Consider the following 11,484-nt stretch of genomic DNA (forward strand, 5'->3'; position numbering starts at 1 on the left):
GAAGTAAATCAGTCCCCTGAATATTTAGAAAAGGTCTGAATATTATTATTTAAATAATATTCCCATAAAAATAATCTTTATAAAATAATTGAAGTAGAAGTATTAAAACTTATACTTGAAATGAATAGCAAATAATCAAAGATATACTTATACGAAAGTAATATCTTTATTTGAATAATAAAAACATAAGTTTGATTATCGACACCTTATTCTTTAATAAATTAAAGAATATATCTCAGCAAATAATCGGAGTCATAGATCCTCAAATGAATATTCAAATAATATTCAATAAATAAAATAAGCTGAGTCATAATACCTCGAATGAATATTATAAATAATATTCATTAAATAAAATAAAGGAGTCATACATCCTCAAATGAATATTCAAATAATATTCAATAATAAAATAAAGTTAAAGTTATCGAATAAACCTTATTCGATTAATAGTTTTAAAAACTATATCCATATATATATATAAATATATATATATATACTCGGGAACATCGACTCCCGGTTTAGAAATATGTTCACCTTTTATCCCCTATACTAAGGGTATACGCAACTACTTGCTTATTTCTAGCATAGGTATTATGCAACTATAAGCATTGAAATCAACAGATAGATAACCAGATTACGAAACAGACATGCATGTATACCATATTAGCATGCTCCAATATATCGCAAAATTTGCTAATAACAATCATGCAATATCACAAGATAATGCATATACATATATTTACATCACAACAACAGTATAACGGGTAGAAAACTTGCCTGAGCGACTTGGGGTGATAAAAGGCTCGGGACGAGTCTGGTAACCTATAAACAACAAGTAAGTTGGAATTAAACCAAAATCACTTGTAAATCTATACTTTAACTAACTTAGACTCTAACGCTTGATTTTGCGCTCACTGATTTGCTTAAGTCACTCGGGTACCCTCGGCTCCTTCATTTTTAATAATTTAACCTTTACGAGTTTTAAAGCGATTCCTTCGCGAGTGACTTACCAACTGCCTAAAACACTTACCATAAATGTTTCATGCATTAATTAACCCTTTTTGGTCTTTAACCTACATTTCAAAGTAAGGCGAGGGAAAAAGTTTCGTTCGTGAAACGCCGTTACTTGAAACGGTCGTTTCTCCTAAACCGTAAATCGGAATCGAACGAACTACATATCAAAACGAAGCTCGTAACATGAGCTATCTAAACATGGCAGTGGTCACAATCTAGCAGGGGGTTCTCGGGTCCTAATGTTAAGAACAAAAAAAACAGTCTACGGTAAATCGGACATTACGACGGCTATGTTTACGCGATTTCCCAAATTTAAACCACTCGATACCAACCACAAATCAACCCCAAATCAATCATACAACCAATATCCATCCTTATCACATCATAACAACCCCAACAAATCCATATTAACCATTTATACTTATTCCTCACATGAACTAAAAGCTTTACTTAGGTTCTTTAACTAATTACCAAGATTTACAACTCCAACAATACAACAAAACCAACTAATCTCTACAAACTCAACCAAACTTCAACCAATCAAGCATCATGCCTCACATATGCTATATCAAACACATTCAATCCTAATTACTCAAAACTAAAGCTAGGGTTTGTAGTTTATACCTTCCTTGGAGAGTGGAGAATCAAGAGGATGGCTTGGAATCACCTTTAAAGCCCTTAACCAAGCTTAATCTAAACAAAACTTCAAGAACACAAATTTTAGTTCTTGAAAACACTATTCACCATCTTCTTTGATGATTTATAGAAAAAGATTGGCTTGGAATTAGAAGCTTAAACTTATAGGAAGTATGTAACTTAACTAGGAGGAGCTAGGATAATTACCTTGGAAAATAACAAGTGGAGGAGCTTGGACTTCCCATTTCTTAAGAAACCACCCGAGAGCTTCATGAAGAAGAAGAAGAATTTTGTGTTTTGCCTTGTCTTGATCTTTTGGTTGGTTGATTTGGTTTTGTTTTTGATTTAGTAAAGTACCTTCTTGCCCTTGGATTTGTGTGGTTACAAAGCCACCACACCTCCTCCTTCCCATGTCATGCTTATCTCATCCACATGATGTCATCCTTCCTTCCTTGTCCTCTTTCTATTGGTTGGATGACATCATTCCCATTAATCCCTTTGATTAACTTCCTAATCGTTTGCCTAATGACCGCTGATCTGCTATACGGTTCGCTTAACTTTCGTTCTCGTTTTATCGTTTGAAGGATCATACCCGGGATCTTATTACTTAGGTTCCCTTAACCTTTCTCAATATATTATATTCCTTCTATGATCCTCTTTTATAATCCTTTAATTTAAATCCTTTTTATCCTGTTACCTTATACTCAATTCTCTCCGTATATTGTGGATTTCCGGGAAAAACCAAAGTGTTCGGAATTGGATTCTGACGATCTTTACATACACTTATATACTTCATAGAGTACTAATAATATCCCATAAGATCAATAACAGAACCCCTACATAGCGTGGCATGAAAAGTTTTCTCGTTCAGCAAAAACACTATTCATAAGGGTTTCAAAAATTTCCAAAATTGGGGTTATTACAGTTTAAGAGCAAGTTATCCATTGAGATCACATAGGGCAGCGTAAGATGGTTAAAATTACACTACGAATCATGCATGTTAAAACATCCATAAACCTATGCTAGTATGACAAGTTCTAAACTAATATATCCACTTTCGCTTTAAATAGAGATTAAAAAACAACTTAGATGTTAGCTATGCATCGAAGAAGATTAAGCACAACCATACTAGGAAATCAATAATTCATCACACACTGAAAACTTAAAGCAATCAACTACTAAACTCCATAAATAAATTCGTTAGAATCCCACAATAACGATTAGTTCATAATCGAACGGCTCATCATCATGGGTTCCAATGAAAACATGATAGTAAAAAGGTTCTAATTACTACAAGAGAATATTAAAGTATTGAGGTTTAGAAAACAAATCTGAAACAAGCATCCAAAGTATCACCTAATTAGAAGAATATAAAAGAATGATGTAGAACTAAATATTCTTCTTCTTAGCCGTCTTGTATGCTTTTGGTTTCCAGAGTTCTCCCCTTGTTCCTTGTTGTTAAATTCGTCTCCTTTTCTTTATTTATATGCTCCAGGTTAACTTGGCCGCTCAGAATATCCAAAACATACTAAAATCAGGATTATGTCTGCCCGACCTAGCGCGGGCGCGCCTGTATGGAGCGCGGGCGTGCTTGGCTTCTGGAAAATTTCTGCCGATTTCTTGTTTCTCGTTCTGATCTTCTCGCAAGCGCTCCACTTCAATTCCTGATCGCTTATCAACATAAAAGCATATAAAAATCCATTCCTGTCTCCAACTAAAGCCCTGCACACACTCAACACGAAATGCATTAAAAACACCACATACTTGAGGTCAAATCATCAACTTAAGACGATATGAAGCGTTCTAAGTGGATATAAAATCCACTTATGACACCCCCAAACTTAAATCGATGCTTGTCCTCAAGCATAAACAGACTCGACAACTACTACTACTAATGCATGAATGCAACTAAATGAATGAATGCAAATACATGACAATACAAAGATCCCCTCAGAATAACCATAACCAAATCAATAAATCAATGTCTCTAAGAATGCAATAACTCTAAACAGAGCTCGACTAAATCCAATGCACTAACTTACAAGCTTAGAAGCGTGAGCGTGTGCTTTACTTATCAGATATACTCCCAACACTAAATCAAAACCATATCCTATTCTTCGCCAAAACAATCACAAGTTTATAAATAAAATGAACGCTAAACACATCACGACTCCAAAACACCTCCATCGTTACTGGAGTTAGACAAGGATGCATGCTACAATACTGAATACATCAACACAAATGCTTATTTGACCGTGAAATGGATGAGGCCCCAAAAGACTTATGCAACAATACCCATATAGCGAGTGTTAGATTAGCGGATCCCAGACTGAACAAGCCTTAGGTCGCTAGGCACAAAGTCCCCTAAAACTTAATTTCTCAAGTATTAAAGAGCTCACCCGTGGTCAATTCTGCATAATCAGATACTAACACAATTTTTTTTCTTTTTTTCTTTTTTCTGGAATGAGTGTGTTTTGCTCCATCTCATCCAACCCTAGACTACTCATAAATATGAGCGGCTACTAGCCTTTTGACGCCTAACTTTTATTAACAACTAGCAATGAAATCCATGGTTTCCCCCAATTTATATTTTAGTGCTCTTTCATCATCGAGGGAATAACAAACATTATAGATGTAAATAAGTGATTAAATTTCAACAACCAAACAATTATGGCCCTGATCTAGCCCAAAAGCAACCGATGAGACTTGTGAATAAGTTTTGCTTCTGGACATGCAAGTCAATTCATAAGAACTTAATCATCACTCTATTCAACATCACTACACCCAAATCAACACCGACCTACCAACTGAAAATAGCTAATCCTACGGGATCATGCTATATGCTATGTAAATGCAACTAAATGGACTCACATAATAAGTATGAACAATTATACAAACAATTATAGCCTATATGAATAATTATGAAAAATTATGAATGAACTACCACTACACATGCAATATGATTCCTATATGAACATGACTCTACTACCACTAATCCTTAAATTACCACCCCCAAACTTAAAATATTCAATGACCCGATTGAAGGAAATAATAAGGATAGCAAGAGCATACCTAGCTGTCGGCAGGATCACCCTCCTCGGGTGGAGAATCAGGTGGCGGATACACTGTGCTAGCTCCAAAAACTGGCCAATCAACCTTGACACCAGTGGCTCGAAAAGTAGTACCTATATCCTGTGTCAAGTCCTCTACAAAACGGCAGTGAATGTCATGCATGGCATCCCCGAGTCAACCGTCTATACTGAGCATCACCAATACCAGACCCATCAACTGTCTGCTATGCACGAGAGGACCTAGCAGCTGCCTGCTGTGCATGAAAAGAACCCTTAGTAGGCCTGGGAGGATCTGAGCGGACACCCTCTGAATCATCAATAATATATCCCAACCCCTTCTCATGGGGCTAACCACCATCCCATTCCTCCATCCGAGAAATCATAGATACACCAATAGGGGCACTCGGTATCTTTAACTGCTCATGCTCAGACCACCTAACACCCACAGATGTGCACAACTTAGTAACAATAGAGGCATGAGGAATCTCCCCTGTCGTCCCCCCTCACAGAAATCGAAGCATGCTCTGATGAATGACATAACCAAGATCAACATACTCCTCATTCAGAATCCCCCACAAGAGTATGGCGCGGTCCACTGTGACCTCTTGCGAATGCGAAGAAGTCAGAATATTAGCACACAGAAACAAATTCCATGCCCTCGCATAACTGTTCATGGAAGAAGTAGGGAAGGTAAGCGGCTCAGCTATGCCCACCTTGTATTTCCATTTCGTGCCTAGAACACATAGCTCCGCCAAGATATAGTCCAAATCTAAATCAGCACGGGTCTTGCTCATCCAATCATCAGCACCCCTAGGTTTCGCAGGTTGATGTAGAACCCGACGAATAGCAGCAGGCTGGTAATCCACAGTCAAACCCCAAACCACAAAAAATCCATTCTTCTCAGCCTAACCATTGGCGTAAAACTCTCGCACAATGCTCAATGGAACCGCAGATGGCACCTCACAAGAACTCTCCCAACCTTTCTCAGTAATCATCTCCAATAGCTTTTCATCTTGAGCCGTAGGCAAGAATCCCCTCCCCTTATCCACCGATTTAGACATCAATCGAGCAAATTCCGCTTGTGCCTCCGATGAGTGAATTTGTTATCACCACCACCCATACTAGAATCCTCTTCAGAAGAGGGATAAATGCTACTACTACCCGTATATCTTGCTCTTTAAGGTGCCATATGAAACAAGTGAGTGTGAATTGGGTGGAAGTAGTGTATGTAAAGCTAGGGTTTGTATGTATATAAGATGGATGTGTATGTAGAGATGTGAATATGTAAGAGGGATATATATTGGGGGTTGAGTTATAAAGGCTGTAGAATAATGGGTAGGGTTAGGGTAAAAATTCGGGTAGGAGTGGGGTGTTTAGTTTTTGAATTTTTCTATTTTTTTTCCAGAGAGCAAGCGCGAGCGCGCTTGGTTAGGATATAGGCGCGCCTAGCTTCTGTAAAAAAATTCCATTTTTTAAAAAAGCAAAAATACTACAGAATGTGTGGGTTGCCTTCCACAAAGCGCTTGTTTTACGTCTTTATCTTGACATGAAACTTCTAATTTAAGTCATAGCAAGAATGGCGGTCACCGCCTCGCGGTTCACCGTATCGCCATAGTAATGCTTTAACCTCTGACCATTAACCTTGACTATGAACGGGCCTGACCACCTTGACTTAAGCTTTCCTGGAAAAATTCTAAGACGAGAGTTGAAAAGTAGGACTTGCTGACCAGGCACAAATGACTTGTGCGCTAACCTCCTATCATGCCATATCTTGACCTTCTCCTTGTATAACTTGTTGTTCTCATAAGCCTGTGGACGAAACTCATCGAGTTCATTAATTTGAAGCATTCTCTTTTATCCAGCCACCGACATGTCAATATTTAGCTTCTTCAGAGCCCAGTATGCTTTATGTTCTAACTCAGCAGGCAGATGACACGCTTTACCATACACCAACTGGAAAGGAGACATTCCTAGAGGAGTCTTGAATGTTGTTCTGTAGGCGCACACAGCTTCATCTAGCTTCAATGACCAATCCTTCCTTGATGGACTCACAACCTTCTCCGGGATTCGCTTGATCTCTCGATTAGAGACTTCAGCCTGCCCATTAGTTTGAGGATGATAGGCTGTGGCAATACGATAATTCACACGATACCTTTCCATTAATGCTGTAAATTTGCAATTGCAGAAGTGTGATCCCTCGTCACTGATTATTACCCTTGGAGTACTAAAACGTGTGAATATGTGCTTATGAAGAAAATTTATCACCACCTTAGCATCGTTGGTTGGATAAACTTTAACCTCAACCCATTTAGACACATAATCCACTGTCAAAAGAGTACATTGATTATTACATGAAGAGATAAATGGTCCCATGAAGTCTATTCCCCACACATCAAAAATCTCAAATTCCAGAAGCACATTAAGAGGCATCTCATCTCTCTTGGACATATTTCCAACCCGTTGACAGCGATCACATCTCAACACAAACTGATGAGCATCTTTAAACAAAGTTGGCCAGAAAAATCCCGCCTGAAGGATACAAGAAGTTGTCTTCTCTCCACCATAATGGCCACTATATGCAGTGGCGCGACAATATCGGAAAATACCCTCCGTTTCACTATATGGAATGCACCTCCTAATAATCTGATCTGCCCCTTGTCTGAACAAGAACGGCTCATCCCATCGATACCACTTCACTTCATGTAAAAACTTCTTTCTCCGAGCATAAGAAAATTCTGAGGGAATAACATTACTTTCAAGATAGTTCACAATATCTGCAAATCATGGTTCTTCTTCTTGCACCCCAAAAAGTTGCTCATCAGGAAAAGTTTCATTGATTAACGTGTTATCTTGTGAAGCTTTACCTTGATCTTCCAAACGTGATAGATGATCCGCTACCTGGTTTTCTGTACCTTTCCTGTATTTGATTTCCAACTCGAATTCCTGAAGCAAGAGAATCCATCGAATCAATTGAGGTTTTGAATCTTTCTTCGAGACCAGATATCTAATAGCATCATGATCAGTGAAAATTATCACTTTTGTCCCAAGCAAGTAAGATCTGAATTTCTTGAACCCGTAGACAATTGCCAAAAGCTCCTTCTCCATAATAGTGTAATTCAACTAAGCACCATTAAGGGTTTTACTAACATAGTAAACCAAATGGAAAATGTTCTTCTTTCTCTGACCAAGAACAGCTCCAACTGCAAAGTCTATAGCATCACACATCATCTCGAATGGCTCATCCCAATCAGGTGCAGTAATAACGGATACTGTAGTCAAACTCTTCTTCAAACTCTCGAAAGCAGCTAAACATTCTTCATCAAATTTAAAGGGAACATCCTTCTCTAACAAATTGCACAATGGTTTAGAGATTTTGGAGAAGACTTTAATGAATCGCCGATAAAAACTCGCATGACCAAGAAAACTGCGGATTCCCTTAACTGAGATTGGTGGAGGAAGATTTTCAATAACCCACACTTTCTCCTTATCCACTTCCAGCCCCTTTCTAGATACCTTATGCCCAAGAATGATACCCCGTTGTACCATAAAGTGACATTTTTCCCAATTAAGCACCAGATTGGTCTCAACACAACTTTTCAGCACCAAGCCTAGATTATGCAAACACTCATCATAAGAAGATCCAAAAACAGAAAGTCATCCATGAACACCTCCACATTAATACCAATCATGTCAGAGAATATGGCCATCATGCATCTTTGAAAAGTAGCAGGCATTCCACAGAGCCCGAAAGAAACTCGACAGAAAGCAAAAGTGCCAAAAGGACAAGTAAAAGTGGTCTTCTCCTGATCTTTTGGGGCAATGCAAATCTGATTATAGCCTGAGTACCCATCAAGAAGGCAATAATACTCATGACCAGCCAACCTATCAAGCATTTGATCGATAAATGGAAGCGGAAAATGATCCTTCCTGGTGGCTATATTCAACTTCCGATAATCCATACATACTCTCCACCTTGTGACTGTCCGAGTAGGGATGAGCTCATTCTTCTCATTAGCCACAACTGTAATGTCTCCTTTCTTGGGCACACACTGCACCGGGCTCACCCACGAACTGTCTGAAATATGATAGATGATCTCTGCATCCAGCCATTTAAGAATTTCTTTCTTCACCACCTCTTTCATGATAGGATTGAGTCTTCTATGATGTTCAATGGTAGGTTTACTTCCTTCCTCAAGTAGAATTTTATGCATACAATAAGAAGGGCTGATTCCCTTAAAATTTGCTATAGTCCACTCAATTGCTTATTTAAACTCTCTCAGAATTTGTAAGAGCTTGTCTTCATCAATACCTGAAAGGTCGGATGCAATAATAACAGGTAAAGTAGATGCATCACCTAAAAAGGCATACCTCAAATGATCAGGCAGTGGTTTGAGCTCAAGTGTGGGAGCTTCTTCAATAGATGGTTTAAGAAGCTCCTGAGAATTTTTCAGCTATGCTAATCCAAGAGACTCGAATGGAAAATCCAATTTCCTTTTCCACAAAGATGCATTCAAAAACTGACGTTGCTCTGCCCCTTCTTCGTCTTCACTATCAGATTCCCCTGTTAAGGCTCTCTCTAAGGTATCTGACCTTAGCAATTGATCAAGCTCCGAATTTACTACAGAGTCGACCGGCTCTATTTTATAGCACTCCTCTTCATCTGTGGGGAATTTCATTACGTTGAAGACATTAAAAGTGACATCCTGATCCTGAACCCTCATTGTAAGTTCTCCCTTTTGCACATTGATCAAAGTTCAGCATGTAGCTAAGAATGGTCTTCCCAAGATAATAGGAATCTTCTTATACTCCTCGAAGTCTAGGATGATAAAATTAGTAGGGAAGATGAGTTTATCCACCTTAACCAATACATCCTCCACTATACCTCGCGGATAAGTGATGGACCGATCAACCAGTTGTAAGGACATGTTTATAGGTTTTGGATCAGGTAGACCAAGTTTCCTGAAGACAAACAATGGCATCAGATTGATGCTAGCTCCCAAGTCACACAAACATTTGTCGGAAGATAACTCGCCAATGGTGCATGGTATCGTGAAGCTTTCTGGATCTTTAAGTTTAGGAGGCAATTTCTGTTGCAACACCGCACTGCACTCTTCCGTTAGAGCAACGGTTCCCAACTCCTCAAGCTTCAACTTTTGAGATAGAATACCTTTCATGAACTTAGCATAGCTCGGCATCTACTCTAGAGCTTCCGCAAAAGGTATGTTAATATGCAATTTCTTGAAAACCTCCAGAAACTTGGCAAATTACTTGTTGAACTTCTGCTTCTGAAGTCTTTTAGGATATGGAGGAGGAAGATAGACCTGTTTGTCTCCTGTATTCTGCTCAGAAATAGTGTGTTCATCAGAATTTTTCTTCGTTTCCGCTTTGTCATCCTTCTGATCACTTTTATCATCAAAATTTATAATTTCTGGTAGAGGGGCAGGCGCGGGCGCGCCTGTATGGAGCGCGAGCGCGCTTGGCTTCTGCCGAAAATTTTTAGGTTCTGATTTTTGATGGTTAGCGACCTTTCCAGAGCTCAAAGTGATTGCTTTTAACTGTTCTTTAACTTCCCTCTTGCATGGGTTAGCTTTCGTATCACTAGGATGAGTTCCTTGTGGTCGATTCAGCAGCATATTAGCAATTTGTCCTATTTGATTCTCCAAGGTTTTGATCGAAACCGCTTGACTTTTACACATTTTCCTCAATTCCTCCAATTTAGATTTTTTATTAGCAGATTGACCGACACTTCCATGAGATTGTTGTTACATTACTGGTGGCTGAAATTGTTGCCTTGGTGCATACTGTTGTTGAAAACCAGGAGGGTTGAATAGCTTGGCTCCAAACTGCTAACAAGGCTGTTGTGGATGTTGTATACCACTCTGATTATTGCTCCATCTGAAATTAAGATGGTTTCGGTTGTTAGGATGATAAGTGGCAGGAACTGGTTGCCGTGGTCTCTGAAAATTGCTCACAAACTGTGCTGACTCACTAGATATAACACATTGATCCGTCGCATGCGTACCTGCACAAAGCTCACAAACACTTGATATCTGATGAACTCCATAGTTGGTCAGAGAATCCACTTTCATAGTCTACGGCTTTAGCTGAGCGTCTATAGCCGTGGCTGTATCCACCTTCAGAATTCCTGCTACCTTGCCTTGTGGGAGTCTCTGAGTTGGGTTTTGATATTCATTAGCAGCCATCATTTCAATTAGCTCATAAGCTTCTTCATAACTCTTGGCCCATAAGGCTCCACCTGATGCTGCATCTAGCATGGGTCTCGATTGTGCTCCCAACCGGTTATAGAAGCAATTGATTACCATCCAATCAGGCATTCCATGATGAGGACACTTCCTAAAAATCTCCTTGTAGTGCTCCCAAGCTTCACATAAAAATTCTCCCGATTGCTGTGAAAATTTAGTAAGAGCATTCCTAATTGTAGCTGTTTTTGCCATAGGGAAGAATTTAGTAAGAAATTTCTAAGCAAGATCCTCCGATGTCACAATAGAACCTGCTGGTAGAGAGTGCAACCAGCTCTTAGCTTATCCCTCAGAGAAAATGGGAAAAGTCTCAGTTTCACAGCATCTTCCGAAATACCGTTGAACTTGAAGGTGTCGCAGATCTCGATAAAATCCCTAATGTGCATATTAGGATCTTCCATTGGAGCTCCCCCAAACTGGACTGAATTCTGCACCATTTGAATCATGTCAGGCTTGATTTCAAAGGTATTAGCTGCAATAGCTGGTTTGACAATGCTAGATTGAAT

General features: G+C 39.0%; 1 non-coding gene across 1 annotated transcript; it reads left to right on the forward strand.

Annotated features, from left to right (window-relative positions):
• The first annotated feature begins 11,051 nt into the window (after positions 1-11,051).
• On the forward strand, positions 11,052-11,158 carry LOC141699195 (small nucleolar RNA R71). The gene has a single exon (XR_012565676.1). It is a non-coding gene; the product is annotated as a small nucleolar RNA R71 (small nucleolar RNA).
• The last annotated feature ends 326 nt before the right edge of the window (positions 11,159-11,484 follow it).

Source organism: Apium graveolens, chromosome 11, assembly GCF_009905375.1.
Source record: "Apium graveolens cultivar Ventura chromosome 11, ASM990537v1, whole genome shotgun sequence".
Lineage (NCBI taxonomy): Eukaryota > Viridiplantae > Streptophyta > Magnoliopsida > Apiales > Apiaceae > Apium > Apium graveolens.